The sequence below is a fragment of the Epinephelus lanceolatus genome, chromosome 12 (genome assembly GCF_041903045.1).
Source record: "Epinephelus lanceolatus isolate andai-2023 chromosome 12, ASM4190304v1, whole genome shotgun sequence".
Classification (NCBI taxonomy): Eukaryota; Metazoa; Chordata; class Actinopteri; order Perciformes; family Serranidae; genus Epinephelus; species Epinephelus lanceolatus.
The window spans coordinates 2,559,952-2,581,520 of NC_135745.1; the positions used below are offsets into that span (position 1 = coordinate 2,559,952).

The 21,569-nt window shown below is 42.3% G+C and overlaps 1 protein-coding gene across 1 annotated transcript in view; it reads left to right on the forward strand.

Annotated features, from left to right (window-relative positions):
• The window catches only part of LOC117272017 (cadherin-6-like), a 334,683-nt gene that overhangs the window by 70,616 nt on the left and 242,498 nt on the right, over positions 1-21,569 (forward strand). The gene's annotated exons all lie outside the window — the stretch shown is intronic.

Below are 21,569 nucleotides of genomic sequence, written 5' to 3' on the forward strand. Positions count from 1 at the left end.
CCCAACCCTGCCTCAGCGGTTGAAAATACCCTCTTGCTAGGGACAGAGGTAGCGGGTATGGTGAGGTAACGTTTTGCTAACTTGGCAGTTAGGGGATATAAGGGCTCATTGGTCTTCCACCATAGAAGTGGGTCAGAGTCTACTGAAATACAGCCTGCTGCCTTGTATGCGGCAACCTCTCCCTTCACCAGCTGCAAAGTAGCCTTGTTTCCCACCTGCGTCTTGAAGAGCAAAATGTATAAATGTTTAATATGAATACTACTGACACTAGCAATTAGTTGTTTCAAAATGATCAGTGAAAAAGACATTTTATGCACATGAAAATTATTACAATACCACTTCTTCCATGGCCACAATCTCTGTGGTGAGGCTGTTGTAGATCCTGTCACGACAGGCATCATCCACATGAGTAAGGGCTTTGAACTTCGGGTCAAGCGCTGTGCATTTGTGGAGGAACTCCTGACAAGAAGAGTACCTGTCCTCCAGATTTTCTCTGATGGTAGCCTTGACTTGGGTCACAGTTGCACTGTCTCCCTCATTGGGTTCCATAGAGAACTGTGGCTTTGAGGGGCAGGATCATAGATGCTGAAGGTGTAGCTTCAGTGCTTCTCAGTGTTGTGAGAGTTTTTGGCGGCTTAAGAACCTCAATTACCTCCTTTGCCATCCTCACATGCTGATCAGACAATGTGGTGATATTTTTCTTCTTGAGAGCCTTCTCTGTCAGTGCCGAGTACACTGCTGCTTACTGCTCAAGGTATCTCTCAAGCATATCATAACTTGAATTTCAGCGGGTGGTGACGTCCTGAATAAGGGTGTGTTTTGGTACATTAAGCATCTCCTGTTTGCTCTCCAATATGTGCGCAGCTGTTGGGCTACAGTGAACGAAAGACACAATCCATCTCACTTGACCAAGCAGTCTGGACATTTGGTTGAGATCTGTTGCATTCTCTGAAGCTAGATTAATAGTGTGAGCAAAACACCCAATTTGGGGGCCCAGTCCAGCTTCCTTTTCAAATGAGTTAGCATGTTTGTCGTGTTGCCAGAAATGTACCCGATCTCAGCTGTACAATGTCAGCACACTGCCCTCGTTTTATCTACTTGTCTTTGTCCGTTGCAATATTGTTCCCAAGCAGGAGATTTTAACGACAAGGGAGGGTCTTCAAGTTCTGGTTTCTCGCTAGCGGTATCCATGACATCAGATAGCCAGAGGCTGCATGTGTAACTGCAGGCGGATAGTAAACAAATGAAAACTAAACTTCCGTTCCGCCACTTATTGTGCTCGTGTGGGAACTCACCCGTGCACACCTCTGCACCGAACCAAACGTCCTGTACCGAGACGGTTCAATAAAAATAAATGTACCATTACACCCCTAGTATTTACGTTTATTTCCTTGTGCAACAAAAGCACGTGGTCAGGTGTGGAAATTATGAAATTACGATTTGGCTCTACATTCATACAAGAAGCGAACACTGGGCTCCTGGGTGAAAGTCCAGGCTTTGTTGGACCCATCCACCACCCCTCCTGCCTGCTCCATAGGGATGTTAATGCACACCCTCAATTGTAATATTGCTTAATTTGAACCTTCATGAATAAGGATTTATTGCAGGACTTTTGTATGAGATGGCACTTAGCTCAGGATACATAAACACTGACAGCAGTTACAGACTGTGTCTGTATTTGTGTTAATTTTGTTGACAAAAACGAAGATGAAAATTTTTAGTCAACAACCTAATTTCCATGACGAAAAAGAGACGATGATGAGCTAAAAATAGATCTTGATAATAAAAACTAAGTCGAAATCTATGTTTCATATTCGTTGATGAGACAAGACGTGAAAATGTTAGTGGACATTGAAAGCCAAGAATGGCTCTTTCAGTTATCTTCAAATGCTGCTGAAGATGAAGATGAAGATTATTCCTCACTGTGGGGAGAGGAGAGAGGGCTTCCCCGGAGGTCAGGCCTCTTTACCCTGTCCCTCTCCTCCACACTTTGGCTTATTTTCACCCAGCCCAGCACTGGTACCTTGGAGAGCGGTCCCTCGCTGAGGGGAGAGGGCTTCCCCGGAGGTCGGCCTCTTTACCCGGTCCCTCTGCTCCACACTTAGACTTATTTTCATTGTGCTGATGTTGGCTTGGAAAACCACCCCTAACTGCGTCACACGGGCAGAAATGAAGGTGGCCGGAGCTCGGCCGGTCCTTTTCTCCACACTTTGACTTTTTTTTATCCTACTTGGTTCTATTTCTTCCTCTCTGGGAGCCTGGGCTCTCCCTCACCGCGCAGCAGCCCACCGCATCCATCCATCCATTCACCCCTCCCTCCCTCACGGTCCCGCACATATACTCCCAAGCCTCGGCGCCTCTCCTTGACCAACTAACCTAAATACTATAAACACACTACTAACTGTAAACCTACACTAAAATACACTACGCTAACAATACAATTTGACAAATTACTAGCTATTCTCTCTGCTCTACTACTCTCTCTGCTCTGATCCAACCTTCTCGCTATCAGTTTGATAACTGCGGACAGAATGGTTTTATAGTAAGGGGTTGGGGTAAGTAATTAGTGACATCATTCCACTCGGCCATCTCCACGTCCACAACAAGAGCCCAACACCAGGGACTGGACCATCGCCCGGGGACCACTTCCGGGTTCCCTTCTGGGTCCTACTCCCGCCAGCGTCACCGTGGGTGAAATCACGGCACCTCCGCCACTCCAGCCAGAGCAGCCTCTCTCATTCATTCAGGTCAGGTCATATCACCCCCTGTGTCTGCTCCCTCTGATGCAGATATGTCACGCGCAATATCTGCTTTCTTCTCCTCCCTGTCTCGCAGGCCTCCACTCTCACCCCGTGCACACACATCCTCCATCCCCACATCCCTTTCCTCTACCCTACCTCCCAACTATCCTGTTCCGGCTGGCATCGCAGCCCAGGAGCCCCGTCCTGCAGCACAACAGGCTCCTCCGGCGGGTGTTTCACTGCCTTCCACTCTCTTTCCGACGTGTCTCTCCTTACCACTCCCCCCCCCCACCCCCACCCCCTCCCTTCCCCAACACCCTAATGTTTTTTCCTCTGCTGCCATTCTCTGGCCACAGCCACACCACCGACTCCGCTGGCCTCTGCCATCCACCACCCCTCACCTGTCTCACACTCACTGCGCCAGCAAATATTGTCCGGTAATTATGTAGACCTAGCCCAGCTCATTCAGCCATCCTTTTTCGACAGTAGTCAACCCAGGGAACTGCAGACTGTCCTTGGTCCAGTTCTGCTAAAGCAGTCATTGCCTGCCAGGTCTAAAGACTTAACTGCTGTCGAGTTTGCTCTAGCTTTCTCCCTCTTTCGTTACGTCATCTGCTCTGCTTATCCTTACCGTCAATCAGAGCTGGACGACTATCTGTCCATCGTGTTGGGCATGGCTTTGCGTTTTGGGGGGGGGGCGGGATTTTATAGTTACCACGTCCGCTTTGCTGCACAAGCAGCCAGCCAGTTGCAGCAGCTAAATCAGGGGACGTACTGGGGGGTCCTCAATTCAGAAATATACTGCCGAATTTTCGCAGCTCGTTCCTCCCTCTCCTGCGACTTATGCGGCGCCCCTTCTCACCCGGCCTCTGCATGTACTATCATGGCTCCTCCACTGCACTCCCGCCTCACCACTCCACGGACGCGGCTCCCTCTGTAGGTTTGGGCGGGTATTATGGAGGGAGTTGGTTTGCTGCTGCTTGGCCCTCCGAGCTCGAGTCCCTCGACTAGGGTTGTCACAATACAAATTTCAAACTCATTACGGATACCCAGGAAAATATTCAATACTCAATACCATTTTCGATACAGCAGCAAAAATTAAGAGGCATGTCATTTTCTAAATAAAGATCAGAACAGTAACATCAATAACAACAAAAATCCCCCCAAAATAAATATCAACCAGAAACAAGATCTGTCCATACAAATGTATTTATCTACAGCCCTGTTTATTTTCTGTGCTTCTGGTGAATTGGCACCATATTTTCGTTGCTGATCAAATAAAGTTGGTAGTTTAGGCTCAGGATGCTCCTGTTTCTACCTCACTATGATCAGAAAACCAGGGGTTATGGGAGAAACCAAACGGTTTTTCAGCTTCAATCTGTGACCTTACAGTTAACATAACTTTTCAGACACATAGCCTAATTGTGTTGTCCTGTTAAACTAACATTGTCTATTAATGTTACAGGTGGGCACGACTAATAAAGTTTTCTGCTTAGCTCCCACATTAAAGTTAGAAGTTATATTTTAGTTTGATGCTGGCGACACCAGCTGCTCAGCTGCTAGTGAGGGGAGGGGCTGTACCTGCCGTCTGCAGCGTGCTGTGTTCACTTCACTAAATATTTCCAAAGAGCGCTTTTTCCTTTATCATTTTTCACCAAAACTGGCTGCTCTGATCCTCCTGCAGCTGCGCTGGCCATATTACAGACAGAAATGTGTGCATGCATGCACAGCGACGACAACAAGCTGGGTTGCAGCCAGGGCTCTGTGCCTGCCAGACGCTGCCCGCACAGCGCGTGTCCCTCGGACCCGTCGCGCGCACCCGACAGGCGCTGAGGTGGCGTGCACTGTTAGTATCTATACTTTTGTAAATTAGTATTGTATCCGGATACAGCATTTGAGTATCGATACTTATCAGAGCATCGATACTTTTGACAACCCTACCCTCGACGCAGAGTCACGCTCTCCCTCGTCTGCTCCGTACAAGCCGTAGGCTATTCCGTGATCATCGCCACTCTAATTTGGGGGCACGAATGGTCTAAAAAAGGCATCACCATTCACTCTGACAACACAGCAGTAGTAGATATCATCAATCAAGGCCGTTCCCGTTCCCCAGCCATCATGCCATCCACCCGCAGACTCACTCTCATCTCCGCTCAGCATCAATTCATCCTCCGTGCATCTCACATTCCCGGTCACCACAACGCCATCGCCGACCCGCTTTCCCGCTTCTCTTTCCAGAAATTCAGACGCTGGGCTCCAGACTTGGATGTCCATCCCACACCGATCCCACAGTTTTCAGCGACCATATTCAACCAAATCCTCATCTGGCAAATCTCACTCGCACCTCCCAAGAAGCCATCCTTAACAGTTTAGCACCAAGCACGCTATCGTCTTACCTCACCGGCTGGAACTCTTTCAAGAATTACCACGCCACTTATCGTCTACCATTTCCCTCTCTGGACGCCATGTCCATGTGCAATTTTATCACACACTGTCACACTGTAACAAAGATCCGGGCCTCCAGCATACAAACATATCTGGCTGGTATCAATTTATTCCATAAATTATCCCTTGTCAGTCAATCTCGCACTCTCACATCACCATGCTAATCAAAGGCTTATGAAAGCACGAACCAGCACTGACAGCCAGACGCCTTCCTCTCACCTCCGATCTGCTCTGCCGCTGCATACGCACTCCGCGCTCCAGTTACATTTCTTCCACAGTCGACTTAACACTGGAATCAATGTTTCTACTCGCTTTCTTCGGATTTCTGAGGTGCTCTGAATTTGCTCCAACCTCATCTGTCTACAATCCTTCCGTCATCCCAGTCCATCCGGCATCACCACTCACACTTCCGACTCACTCATATTCACACTGGTGACAAAGATGAAAACATTTTTTAAAATGTAAAAGTAGCTATTGGGTAGACTCTGCATATTGACCGATAGCTAAGCCAAATAAACAGGGAAAAGAGACAAGGGATAACAGGGAAAAGTGTTGATAAAGAGTATTTGTCTCTCCGCAAAACTGCCTGGATCATAATTATTTTAACCTTGGTAGTCTCAACTCCACATAGTATGATGTCTGAATATAGGACTTTCACATTAGAATGTCCGTTCTGCCTTAGCTGAGGCTTGAACTCACAACTTCTGAGACTGAGGTCCGTCTTCTATCTCACTGAGCTAATTGGCAAGTGACAGTTCATGTGTGGCTTCACAAATTGACTAAGCCAAGCATCAGGGTGCCAGACAGTAGCTGTCCATGCCATGGAAAAGCAAATTTCAAAGTGAAGTTCCAAAGCTGTAGCACATATGGTTGATTTGTTATGAATTTTCAAAGTTTTGAAACTTAGAGGCTTGCTGTAGCGCCACCATCAGGACTATTGTCTTGTGTTTCCAGTTGAGGACATCCGGCATGGGACTGGACCTTTATGAAAGGTTTGGGTAGATTTCTCATATGGAAATGTTGCATGAGCTGAGGCTTGAACTCACAATCTTCAACAACAAGAGCCATCCGCTATCTCACTGAGCTAACTGGTAAACAGAAATGTCACATGTAGCTTCACAAATTGACTAAGCCAGTCACTTGTGTGCAAGACAGTAGCTGTTAGTGTGTAAAGGCAGATTTCAAACGGCTGTCAAAAATTCAGTTATTAAGACAAAAATCCGAAAATACACAAATTCCATCTAGACAGCATGGAGATGTTGCTAATTTGTTTTTAACAATGTTTTATTGGCTCCGTAAGTGAAAAACTGATGTTTAAAAATGCCATTTTTGCATTGACTCCAATTGTTCGCATGAGAGCGAAATTCAAAATGCTGTAAAAAAAATTCAGTTTTTGAGATAAAATTCTGATATTTTCCAAACATCATCTACCATGACTCCAAAATTTTGTCATTTTTTTAATGAATGTTGAAAATGTATTTAGCAAGAATTTTCAAGTTTATGTTTACAATACCGTTCACAGTCAAACATTTTGATGCACTGTAGGCTCAATTTTTGATAAATCAAAAATCTGTGTGGATTGTTTGGGTAGGACAGTCTGAAGATGCTCTGTAGCAAGTTTGGTGTCAATTGAGCAAAAATTGTGGGAGGAGATAGGTTTAAGAAGTTTTACAGTTTTTGAAAAAAACAGAGTGATGGACTTCATAATTTGCAATAGGTTTAAATGTACAAAAGTTTCTTCAGTATTGGGGCTACATTTTGGTGAATCAATCAATCAATCAATCAATTTTATTTATAAAGCCCAATATCACAAATCACAATTTGCCTCACAGGGCAAAGTTGCAAATCTGTAGCACATATGGTTGATTTGTTGTGAATTTTCAAAATCTTGAACTTTAGAGGGCTGCTGTAGCACCACCATCAGGACTATTGGCCTGTTTTTGCAGCTGAAGCAATCTGGCATGGGACTGGACCTTTGTGCAAAGTTTGGTGATTTTTCGCACATGGGAAGTAGGGTTTCCTCGGTAGAAGAAGAAAAAAGAAGAAGTAGAACATGCAGGATAACAATAGGGTCATGGCAGCTTAGGCTGCCCAGCCCCTAATGATACATGGCGATGACATGTGGATCACAAAAATGTTGCTGAAAAAGTTCACTCTTTAAAAACTTGTAGTCAAGTGTCTAAAGTCAAGGTGCAGCTCCTGCACCTCGTTTATGGTTTATTCATAATGAGACTTCACACTCACAAGGACTGGTCTATCTGACGGCTGTGTGTGTGTGTGTGTGTGTGTGTGTGTGTGTGTGTGTGTGTGTTCCTGAGGGAAAGACAGCGAGAGTGTGTGAGTTAAAACTGGACAGGCGTTGTGGATGCTGTTGGCTGCCTTCAGATGGCTGGTCTATTCTGATGGAAAGGGGTGGCTGGGTTTGTACTTGTCACACACACACACACACACACACACACACACACACGCACACAAGCTGCTCGGTGGCTGACATTCTCCTTTTTTCACCTCTAATTGGTCCTCTGGGAGTTGTCAGAGGTCTCAGTGGCTGTCTGCAAGGTGGCAACACATACACACATGCACTTACACAGCCATGCATCAGGAGAAGCAGGAGATGGAGGAAACAGAGGAGGTGTTATGATTGTCACCTGAAGGTCATGAACATTTATCATTGTTTGTGGAGACAAAGGAGGAGAGATTGGAGAGGAAGCATCACCTTGGCCAGTGCTGCTGTTCTAAAATGGGTGAGACGGTTGTATGAATCCTGTCGGCTTTAATAACAGTCACACTGTTTTGGGCATATCAACTCATACAGGCTGCCTAGTTATGAGCCTGGCCACGGAAGTCTAGCTGTATTGTGTTGGCTGCAGCCTATGGAGCCTTGCATGTGATGTGCGTAGCTCTCTTGCAGTTGTGAACAGGTGATGGTGTTTTTAAATTTTCAGTATAAGTCTCAACAGTATAATAGACTTATTGGTTTATTTCTGTGCTGTACTCATAGACTTATTGGTTTATTTCTGTGCTGTACTCGAATATTTCATCATAAGGAGCCTTTTTATTGTGGTAGCTCATTGTTGTGGAAAGGCATATTAGGTATTTTCTTTGGACAGATGTCATTTAGTAGTGTGTACAATTATGATTGATAGTTCTTTCTTTTTAAGCTTCATCATGAGTCCTTCGTACACCAGATGGGCAAATGCATCACTTGCTTGGCTGCCTTGGCTGGAGGAATATGGCAGTTGTTCTGGAATCCCAAAACTACTCATGCATACACTGCTGTTATGTAGCATAGTGCAACAGCAGGTAGACCAACTCCTAAACTACACAATGGGCCTCATTCACAAACAGTGTGTATGCACTGTGCGCAAATCTGTGCTTAAACTGTGCGTACAATCATTTGACGCACAAATCTGGGATTCATCAATATTTAGAACGTTTAGAACATTTTTAAAAATCATTAATTTACTAATATATTGGCCAAATGTATTAAATAACCATGAAATTCCCACACTTTCACCCGCATCACTGTGACAATTAAAATAATAAACGATAACAACAGTCCTAGTTTACAAAGGAATATACTATGAGAATGTACATTTCGAAATGTAGGCGTAACAGTTTTAGCTTTCATTTAATTGTTTTGGCCTATAATGATCACCCACTCCCAAAAATTTCTTGTGTCATGAAATTATGCATCTGTGGCCAAAGGCAATTGGTTAATTGGTAGCATGTTAAAGGGCATGCAGGGTATATAAACGATTCTGATTCACCTGAGCAAGTGTTAAGATGGCATATCTAGCCTTGCTAGAGGATATTGCAGCCCGTGCCCTGAGGAGAGAGCGCGTATTCAGGGACCGACACAACATGTTTGAGGAAATTGATGAATGGCTTACCAGCCGTTTCCGATTGCCAAGGTATGTGCTACTGCAACTATGCGATTCTCTGGAGCATCTAAATCACCCAACACACCGTTCTCATCCGATATCTCATCAGGTGCAAGTCCTGTCCACCCTCGGTTTCCTGGCTGCAGGTACATTTCAGAGAGAAATTGCAGACCGGGCTGGGATTTCACAGCCCTCTGTGAGCTGTGTCATCCCACAGGTATTAAATAATATCCTAAGGCTATTGCCTGAATATATCAAATTCCCATATGATGAACATAACCAGACCGATGTGAAGAGGGGGTTCCATGGCATAGCTGGAATGCCAAATACAATTGGCACAATAGACTGTACCCATGTGCGCATCAGAGCTCCATCGATTGACTCAATGCAATACATGAACAGAAAAAACTATCACTCCACCAACGTGCAGATGATCTGTAATGCTGACTGCCATATCCTTAACGCTGTGGCCCGCTGGCCAGGAGGCACCCACGACTCATTTATTTTGCAAAACAGTACAGTGGGAATGCGTTTGGCGGCAGGGGCTGTGAGAAGTGGATGGCTTGTTGGTGAGCATCTTTTGTTCTACTCTTTTATTTCAATTGTTTTTAGTTAGTATTTTTAGTAAGTCTCTATTCCGTTAATGCTAAAATGTTATACTGTTTGGGTGACCGGGGATATGGCCTTAAAACATGGCTGATGACACCATACGCAAACCCTGAAACCCCTCAAGAGGTGCGCTATAATAACATACATGCCCACACAAGCACCATAATAGAGTTTACTACTGCTCTCCTCGTGTAACCGCTTCCTTCATTCATGAATCAACTCTAGGCAAGTGGTTTCCTTATATGGAGAAATGGGGGCGTGGTAGTATGCTAATCATAAATTGCGAGCACATGCCTGTCAATTTAGAATGATTATGATTCACAAACATACGCAAGGTGGTGAGAACAAAACTGGCCGGTGTGCATGTGTCATGAATCCCACAGTGATTTTGCGTACACACTTATTTTGTGTGCAAAGTAAGAACATCTCCACGCACATATTAGTGGCCCAGTGAGTGTAGGAATAAATCTTAGATACAACAAACGTCATTATTATCTTTGTACATGCACACATTGTCTATACTGTGAACTTTTGCACATCCACTGGTCAATATTTTTGCATATGTTGCCAAAAACTCTACAGCTCAGTTATTGTTCATGTTTTTATAGCATTTTTAATATTTTATTGTATTTTCTGTTCTAGATGTAAATTTCCTGACTTTTGCTGTACTTTGCTTCTATTTTTATTTCTTCTTAACATGTTATTGTATGCACCAAAGACCAAGGAAATTTGGGCTGCTGTGGCTCAGCAGGTATGGTGGGCCATCCACCAATCACAAGATTGATTGTTCAATCCTTGGTTCTGCTAGTCAGCATGTTAAAGTATCCTTGAGCAAGATAGTGAACCCCAAATTGCTCCTGATGACAGTTCCATCAGAATTTGAGTGCATTTGATTTGAGTAGCAGGTGGCACCACATGTGGTGTGTGAACGTGTGCATGAATCAGTCTATGTGACATGTAGGCCCAATCCCAATTCCTATTTTAACCCTCAATCTTAATTTTCAAGCTCAACCCTCACTAGCCCTCAAAACCAAGTGTTAAGGGCTATCTTGTGACTTTAAAATGGGACACCCCTCAAAGGCAAATACGTCTTAAGACTGTGGGGGGCAGCAATCAATACGCCAAAACTCCGTCCAGTCTGTCAATTCAAAGAAGAAGAAATATACATCATCAGTAGTCGTCAATAAAAAGACGCAACGTTTTTTTTTTTTTTTCCAACACTTTATTTCAATTCTTGTACAAAACAAGCAGTGACAGACATGAACAGAACAAATATGCCAGGGTTAAGAGAAAAGAAAGAGAAATAAAATAAACAAATAAATAATTAAAAAAGTTCAGCAGTTCAAACAATTAAATTGTTTACATATTTTCAGAGTCTTTATAGCTTTGGAGTTTGTGGAGTGCTGAATGGTTTCTAAGTATTGCTGCATTTCATTCATAAAAATTTTGAACAAGGGTTTTCTGTTACAAAATTTACTCTTATGAATATGGAATTTCGCTAAGATAATAAATAGATTAATGATATAGAATTGTTTTTGTTTTGAAATGCTGACATTATAAAATCCAAACAGCACATCTTTGTACAGTAGTGAAAATAGAACATAAATGTTGCAACGAATATACTCGACAAAATCTTTCCAAAAAGTGACAGTATAGGGGCAGCTCCAAAACAAATGTACAGCTACCAAACAATAATCTTCGACAATGCCGTCTGCAGCTGTGTTGATTTCATATTGAAACAGAGTGCTTGATCACTAGGGGAACAGTTGCTGTTGTGACCGAGAATTATGTTTTGAATATGAAGTTACAAATTACTCACTCCCATAGTTTTTTTGGAGCCTGCTTGCTTTTTGTAAACTTGTCTTCACTGGTGGCCCTGAAATGAATCAGGGCTCGTGTTTTGTCTGGTGGAAATAGAAATAGAACAGAGATAACAACATTACTTTCTTTTATTTTTTATTTTTTTGGGCTACCTGTCAGATATTCGTTAAGTTATTAGTTTAGTTTCATGCAGTATTGCAAGTATTATCACAATGAATACTGTAGTCAACATCCAGCAGAACTGGTGAGGCTGTTTACACAGTCACACAAGTGTTATCTGGTGACTTTCATCCATGATAACATTTCACTCTTTGGGTTATAAGTTGATATTCAACCAAATAACCTGTACCACAACAACCGATGTAACTTATTCAGTGGAAAGTCACCAGATAATACGATCACTAACGTTAACCTGCAGCTGTAACGTTATCAGCTGCAGACTCTACGGCTACAGGAGATGACACCGTCCAGTCATCTTATAAAAATGTCAATGAAAACATTTCACGTATATTAAAACAACTTAACAACTACATTATCACTGAGAAAAATGACTTTTTGTAACTGAATGACAGCATACTTGGTTATCAGAGAACCGGGATTACGTGTGGAGCAGGCAAGCCGTCGTCCGCGACAGCTTCGTTAGCTAGCCAAGAGGAGCTAGAGGTCTATAGTCCATAAAATGACGTTAAACTAAGATAATTCAATGGTTATCATAATTTTAAAACAACTATTAACAAGGAAAATACTCAAATTGATAACTCTGCTTCCTTACGCTTGTCGCCGCCATCTGGCATTGACTGAATTGTCTGTACTCGGCTGGGTTCGGCTAGGCTCGGCGGATGAGACGCAAAGGATTCTGGGATAGCACTCACCACCAAGGGTGGTCCTGGAAAATCTTAAAAGTGAGGGCCATACAGCCCTTATTCTTGACCCTCAGCACAACACTCTGAGAATCGGGACAGCACTAGCACTTCGCGGGAGTGCGGATTTTTGAGACTGAGGGTTAAGATTGAGGGTTAACATAGGAATTGGGATTGGGCCGTAGTGTTGAAGCATTTTGAGTGATCAGAGGACTAGAAAGGCACTATACATGTGCAGTCCATTTACCAAATTCCTTGACCTACTTGGCACTAAACCTTATCCCAATGTAATTTTAAAACATGTTAGCTTCAACCAGACAACACTTTTGGCATGGACCCCAAATTTAGGTCTGAAAATTCCCCAGTATTTAGAATTAAGAAATTTGTATGACTGTAGAAATTAGTATGTAATTTGTAAAACTGAATATCCAACTCCTATGTGTGTCTTTAGTACAACCTAATGACTTTTGTAGGTGACCAAAACATTATAATTAACTTTCATGAATTGAAAACACACTGAACAGTGAATCTGGTTTGAAGCCATTGTTATGTTACCAAGTCCATTTTGTCACAGTGGTAGCGACTCATCAAGAGATGGCATCCAACTGTCACTCAAAGCAGCCACACCTTTATTTATGCATAACTTTAATAAATAAAATAAAAAAATCTGAATGAGCAGCACTCAGTGCAGAATTCACACCCAGCACCTGCCATTGCAAAGAATTAAAAAAACAAGCTGGCCTCAGGAAAAAACGCTCTGGTGGACACGGCCTCAAAGGGAACCATAAGTTTTAAAGGGTGCAGTATCACTTTTGGGTAATCCTATGGTGCTCCAAACCACAACTCCTCATAGTGTTAGCTTGAAGGACAGCTCAGTCAGTTGTTAGACAGTTCAGGCTGGCAGACCAACATGGGTCACATCATAGTGGAATGGGTCAATTATTTGGCTAACTTGTTCGCTCACGGAGCATCACAGGAAGGCTGGCTATATTCTCACAGCTGTCCCAACTGTCGTGACGTGTGAACATGCAGTCCTGTGAAAGTCAAGATTTTTGCAACATTATTCAAGTAATACTTTTTTTAAAATTTTCTTACCATTTCAAAAGAACTTGATTGAAATTGACATATACGTAAAAACTATATCTTTAGCAATTATCTTGCCACCAAATTTGCACATGATGGAGCCCTGTGTCCACAGACAGAAAGATGGCCTATACATTCCTGCACTAGCCTTTCCTGCTGTAATCTTGGCATGAATAATCACTGTAGTATCAGTCTGCTGTGTTTACATTTCCATTACTGCAAAGGCTGCATTTGTACAGTTAAGCTCTTTGAGCAGATGGTGCTCAAGATCAACTGCTGATAGATTTAAATAAGTGTCAAGAGTTCCTCTGATATTTGTACAACGACACCATGTCAAGATGTTTAAAAGCTCTTCTGGATAAAGGAGGAATCATAACAGTATTTGGAAAATTTTCAATGTAGTAATCAGTGTGATTATCATACATAATTAGCCTGTTGCAGAATGAGCAGTGTTGCAGGATAGAATTAGATCTTTTGGTGTAGCTGCTCCTATATCCAGTCTACAGACTACACTTCTCTGCATTGTCACTCAAGTTGAATAGTTTTCACTAGTTAAGCATTCCACTTGCCTGATCACAGAGTATATTTTCCCACAGCAAGTGTTATTGTCAAGCACTTACAAGGATAGATGGGAGGACAGCTATATGAGCAAAATTACCATATAATATCATGGTAGATTTTAAATGCCACTGAAGTACGAGGCACTTTGCGCCATGCGGTATGAATGTGAAAATGGACATTCAGGCTCAAAATATTCCATTAACTTCCTGAAGCCTTTACCTTTAACAAAGTTAAGTGGAAGCATATCTTGCAAGGTCATTGTCATGATGAGCTGCGTTATCTTCTCAGACCGGGCGGGATCACAGTGTCTCCGGGTGAACAATGTCAACTTGGGCTGTGTGGCTAGCACCGCTAGCAGCAGCAGCTGTCGTTATGTGCAGGTTAACATCCATATGCACATGTTGAATGTGGTTGTGCATTGCTCCAGTCGAGTGATTATATGCCAGTTTATTTTCTGACACAGCCTACATTGTTATCATTTTCTGGTTTCTGGTTTTGGTTTTGTGAGAGGGCATCTCTCTTATTTCCCACAATGCTGTCTTAAAACTGTCTACTCAAGCATTACCACGGGGAGGGGGACTGCTGTCTGACGACTCTGTAGCACCCGCTCATGGCGGGTGGCTGCATGACAGTTAAGCAGCCTTGTACATGAATAAAACACTAATTGGTTTAACCGACTAACATTTCTGGTGCCGACTAGCAAGGTGGCGGACGTTTAATCTTTAAACGGCTCATCACGCGCATCCCTAGTGAGAACTTTTACAAGTAACTATTAACATTTTATTTTACTTGAAGACATTTACTGTTTTTATTTTTTATTTTTTTTCCATTCATTCCCAGTTGAGAGGGGCACACCTTGAACCAACAGAAAGAGACAGACAACCATTCACGTTCACATTCACTCCTACGAGCAATTTATAGCCACAAAAAAAAAGAAAAAAAAGAAAAAGGCACTTCTCTCTTGTAAACTATAAATAAACTTTGAAAATGCCTCATGTTCTAATGTTGATGATTTGTTGAACTCTGTTACTTTGAGTGTTTTGAATGTTCTGGACACCATTGCCCCTGTAAAGGTTAAAATGGTTAAAAATAAGCAGAAGGCGCCATGGAGGAATGACGACTCGGTCAGGGCACAGAAAAGGGAGTGCCGGAGGGCCGAGCGGAAATGGCGCAAGTCAAAGCTTCATGTTCATTATGAAATTTATAAAGAAAAGTTGTACATGTTCAACCGGATCTTACGTAGAACAAGGGAGAGGTACTTTTCTGAAATTATTGGAAACTGCAGTAACAACTCGTGTGTCTTATTTGCAACAGTGAACAGATTAACAAACCCTCCAGCTCAATTGCCGTTGGAACTGATCTCCACATCTAAGTGTAATGAGTTTGCAGTATTCTTTTGCGACAAGGTTCAGACCATTAAAAATGCCATCAATTCCACAACACCAATAACAACCCTGCAGCCACCTAGACACTTAGAGCTGACTCATTTTGCACCTGTAACTGACAAAACTGTCCAAGAGATCATCACCAGTCTGAGTTCATCTACATGCTGCCTCGATGTGTTACCCACTAGATTTCTAAAGTCTGTGCTGAGCAGTTTGTTACCACCACTCACTCACATAGTTAACATGTCACTACAATCTGGAACATTCCCAAAGGCCTTGAAAACTGCGGTCATAAAGCCTCTCCTAAAGAAGAGCAGTCTTGATGCCACAGTACTGAACAACTACTGGCCCATTTCAAATCTGCCGTTTTTAGGCAAAGTCCTTGAGAAAGTTGTTTACCAACAGCTTACTGACTTTCTCCTAATGAACAACTCCTTTGATGTTTTCCAGTCAGGTTTTAGACCCCATCACAGCACTGAGACCGCTCTTATTAAGGTGACAAATGACATCCGCCTGAACACTGACGCAGGCAAAGTCTCAGTTTTAGTCCTGCTAGATCTGAGTGCTGCTTTTGACACTGTCAATCATGAGATCCTTTCACAGAGACTAGAGGACTGGGTGGGCATCTCTGGCACTGCCCTAAATTGGTTGAAGTCCTATCTAGAAGTTAGGAAGTACTTTGTTGAAATTGGTAACTGTGTCTCAGACCACATGGCCTTGACCTGTGGGGTGCCCCAAGGGTCAGTCCTGGGACCCCTTCTGTTCAATCTCTACATGCTGCCTTTAGGCCAGTCAATACAAAGTAATAATGTGTCCTACCACAACTATGCAGACGACACTCCGATCTATGTCTCACTGACAGCAGGTGAATATGGACCAGTGGATTCACTCTGTCACTGCATCCAACAGGTCAGTGTGTGGATGCAAAACAACTTTCTCCAGCTAAATTCAGACAAGACTGAAGTCATCGTATTTGGTCCACAGAAACAAAGAGAAAGTGTCAGCAGTCACCTCCAGTCTCTCTCTCTAAAACCTACAAATCAGGTTAGAAATCTCAGGGTAATAATGGACTCAGACTTGAACTTTAACAGCCACATCAAGTCAATAACATCAGCAGCTTTTTACCATCTAAAAAACATTGCCAAAATCAAAGGTATAGTGTCTAAACCTGACTTGGAGAGACTTATCCATGCATTTGTCTCTAGTAGGTTAGACTACTGTAACGGCCTGCTCACTGGCCTCTCCAAACGGGCTGTAAGACAGCTGCAGTACATCCAGAATGCTGCCGCTCGGGTCCTGACCAGAACCAGGAAGTACAAGCACATTAGTCCTGTGCTCAGGTCTCTACACTGGCTTCCTGTGGCTCAGAGAATAGACTTTAAAGCAGCTCTGCTTGTGTACAAGTCTCTCCACGGCCTAGCACCAAAGTACATCTCTGACATGTTAGTGCCATATGAACCATCTCGGACTCTGAGGACCTCAGGGACTGGCCTCCTGCTGGTGACCAGAGTCAGGACTAAACATGGGGAATCAGGATTCCAGTTTTATGCAGCTAAAATCTGGAACAGTCTTTCTGAAGATGTGAGACAGGCCTCTACTCTGACAATGTTCAAATCTAGGCTCAAAACAGCTCTATTTCACTGTGCATATGACTGAAAGGATCTTATCTGCACTCTTCTCTTTTAAAGTTCATTTTATAATGATTATTTATGTTTTTATTTTGTATTGTGATTTTAATGCATTTTCTTGTTCTGTAAAGCACTTTGAATTACTTTGTGTACGAATTGTGCTCTACAAATAAACTTGCCTTGCCTTGCCTTGCCTTGCCTCTCAGGCACTACAGATTCCGGGATTTGTTGTTTGGTTGTTCCAGTATACAAGCACAGTTAGTATCGGACCTTTTTCCAGTTGATTTATTACGTCACAGACCAAACAATCAAGCGTTGTCCAGCTGTTTTGCCACTTTTTTGAACGGGTCACCATTCTGTGTTTTTCCCCCATCCATGTGTTTTTATGTATACATGTATCTGCCAGCTGACACAGCATGAACTGTGTTTTCTCATCTGTCCAAAAATGCATGGCTCTGGATGTAGATTCCTCCATGTTGTTACCTGCTTCTTCTTCTTCTGTTACACATTTAATGCTATTTGAGGTCAAAGGGGTCAAAACCTGGGATGGAAACTCTGGGGCATGCGCAGAGCACCTAGGCCAGTTTGGGTCCAATTGACTGTATACATGCAAGAGGAATTCGACTCCCAATTGCATTATCTGGGTGTGTTAGTCTGACTTTGAGGAATTTGATTTAGTACGATTTCAGTTGGACAAAAATGTTTACATGGATTTTAAAAGTCTGGTTTTAGTCGGACGAACACAGCAAAGTAATTTTCTCTAATGTCATGTAAACATACTGAGTGAGTATGTGAGGTAGCCTGATAAACAAAAAGGACTGAATTGACAATTATCAGTAGACGTAAGGGCTTAATCTGCTGTGATTTTGGTGCTGGCTTCTTAAGGGTTTGTGCTTAGGCCAGTACTACAGCATTTTGGTGACTTTACACACACACACACACACACACAAACACTCAAATACACAGCAGAATAACAAAGCGATGAGGGAAATCGCTTTGAACCAGAAAACTTGAAGGCTCCAGCCTCTTTCACTGCACAATAATGGAGCGGTGAGGCTCGTTAAAAAACAAGTGAAGGCGTCCAGCCAGAATCAATCAGTCTCCTGTGTGTTCTTCACCTGATTAAATTAAAGCCTTTTCATATAACATCAGCTTAATGGGACTAATGCAGTAGAGGCAGAGTGTGGGAGAGGGAACATTAGACAGAGCAAGATAGCAAGACAGAGACGAGGAGGGGTGAGAGACAGGGGAGGACTGAGTAAGCAAGCTTTCAGTTTAGGGCTTCAACAACATCAATAACTTACTTTAATAACATTAGTATTCAGTGTGTTTTCAATGCAGTATATTAGAATAATTTTTGATAATTGGCCAGAATAATGGTTTCATTCTGATATAGGAGTTACATTGCTCCAGCCATGCTGGGGTGAGCCATCTAGACTGGCATGTTGTGATGTCTGATGGTTGAAAACCACTGTTGCATATCAGGGATGCACCCTAGTGCCGAAAATGTGAACTGGTGTGTTGGATTATTCTTCAAATTAAGCGCTGCAAGGTCAGTGCACAATGAGTTTGGTTAGTTGATTAGTCACTTTAATCAGTCGGTTTGTGATGTTGTCTGGTTTTCCTTGATGAGCAGCATCGCAGAGCCACTATGCTGCGTCAGCTGAATGCAATGGGTTACATTTGTATGGAAATAGCTCAGATAAAAAAGAACATTATTTTTGCCTGTTGCAGCAAGACACTGACAGAGCTCTGTGTGGGAAGATAAAAGCACATTTCCTTTTAGTGGTGTAATTGCTGTGTAAGCGTTCCTTCCAGATCCTTCAGTGTGAATGCGTATGGATTTATTGATCCAGTGCAGTTTTTAAGTGCACAAAGGCAGTTTTTGGGAAGTATTTTTCAGATGCTACAACCACTAAGTTAGTGGTCAATCACATTTTTGGGGGAAACATTTATTTAAAGCTAAGAAGACATCATGTTTCAGAGACCCCTGAAATGATGCATGCAAGAGAGACAGGAAGGATGTGCTCACCCTGTGCAGCTGAGATCTGTGTTGTTGAATATATACATATAGCTTTACTATTGGTGTAAAGCCATTCTATAATCCTTACACCTACACACTACAGACAACCATTTATAAACTGTGCTAAGATGACATGTTGTTTCCTGTAAACAGCAAAGAGAAAGAAAGAGAAACATTCTGTAAATGAAGCTTAAGCCTTTCTGCCCATTTGAACCAATCAAGATTAAGTCAGTAAAAATCAAGATTTAACTGCTAAACCTGATGATTAAAGATTCAAACCTGGATTGAATCCAAACCAAATTAGATGTATCAAAAGATTTAATGTTTGCCAAAAAAAATACACTAATATTTGATTCAAGCATTAATTAGTCTAAGAATCCACAATCATGCGATCACAAAAATGTAAGTAAATTTCATCAATCCCAAGGCCACACTGCAGCACACAGTCAAGTTTATCTTAAGGATATTTACCTTACACTGACAATATCATATTCAGCCAGTTATCATCAGAGCTGATCTGGTTATAATTGCAGTCTGATCAGTGATAACGGAGTGGACCTGCCCCTTTTGGCCATATGTCATGACGTAGTTTGGAGCAAACAGAAGCTTGAGTTGAGATACATGCAGCTACTGGACAGAGCCATGATCTGTTTGGAGACTATAAACAAGGAAAACAAACATGTACATTTAGATAAAAACAAAAAACACAAAAAAACATGATTCAACCTAATTTATTTGGCCGTCAGTCCATCAGTCCTTCAGTCCATCTATCTGTACTTACGTCCATCCATCCGTCCCATTCTCATGAACATGATCTCTCAAGATTGTCTTGAAGGATAATTTTTTTTAGTCCACTTGGACTCAAAAATGAACTGATTAGATTTTGGTGGTTGAAGGACAAGGTCACTGTGACCTTGCATCCATCTCATTCTTGTGAATATGATATCTCAAAAACTGATTTGAATTTGGTGGTTCAGGGCCAAATGTCAAGTTCACTGTGACCTTGTCCGTTTTATTCATGTGAATGTGATATCTTAAGAAGGCCTCGAGGGAATTTCTTCAAGTTTGGCACAAATGTCCACTTAGACTCAGCAATGAACTCACTAGAACTTGGTTGTCGAAGGTCAAAGGTCAAGGTCAAGGTCACTCTGACCTTACAGACATGCTTTTGGCCAAAACTCAAGACCTCATGCATTCCAATCATGACAAAATTTCACAAAAAAAAAAGTCTAACAGAATAAAACGATGATGACATTTTATATCCAAAAGGTCAAAGGTCAGCTTCCCTGTGACATCACAGTGTTCTGCAAAAATACTTTTCAGGCCATTACTCAAGGAAAAGGAGAGGTTACAGTTGGTCAGACATCTTCATTGGGGAAGATGTGTGTGAAGCATTTTCACAAACATGGATGTAAACTGTAACTTGACTGGTATGTGGAAGCATACAGCCGTGAATTGGTAAATCTAGGTCTGGTTTTAATGAGCTTTGTCTAATCAAAGGTAAAACAGCACAGATAAGATGGGTTTTTGTGGGACTTGCCATGCCTGCCCCAATTTAATTGTCACTGACATTGACCCTGTTTTATTTATTTTTTTCCCCCAATTTTATTTTTAGTGTCCTTGATGTACCCCACTGTATTTACAAGAGAATACTTGTGAATTTCACCAATTGGCAGAGTTTTCTCAACCAGTTTTATGAGCTACACTCCATTAAATGTGTGTATACTCAAAGCCAAAAAAGCAGCATGCTCCACTTTGTTCACCAGCAACTGTGTTTGTCTGCTGGTTGCTGCTGGACAGTTAGTGTACAGTGGGATAACCAGAGCTTTTTAGCTGAAAATATCTGCTGCTCCTGTGGTTAATGCAACCAGAAAACCAAAACACTGATAGCTAAGCAGCTATTTGCATTTTTTCAGTAAAATCTTTCACAAGTGGAAAGAAGTGCCAAAATTGGCACAAATACTCCTTAGGGGTTGTTCTTTTGATAAAACCCATTAGCCACGCAAAAGTCAAGATGGCCACCATTTTTTCCAAGATGGCCGCCAATTCAATCCCAGAAATGCTGTTTTGGGGGCAACTTTGTGTAAAATTGTCCAATAAGTAAAATCTTGATATCTAATCATACATTTTTGACCACAGAGAGGCCAGATTTATTGTATTGGAGAGGCCAAGAAGCTTCCTTCTACCATATTTTGGCCATTGAAAGAAAATATTATGCTTACTGATCTCTGGGCTGCTACGCATGGCGTAGGGGAGAGTGGCTTAAAATGAGCCAGTGGGTAAGTTGACCCACACACTGCTTTTAAATTAGTTTATAACCCTAACCCTAACCCACAACACAACCGTTCAGCCCGAGTTAGCTATATAGCTAATTTACATCTGCGGTCTCTGCCGCTTCTCTGCTACTGTGCAAGTTGTTGTCATGTGACCATAAATTCATGAAGCACCCATCATTTCTATCTGGCTGTGATGGAGAGAAGTACATGGGAGAAGTGGTAAGTATTTATTTACACGAGAAACTTTAATAAT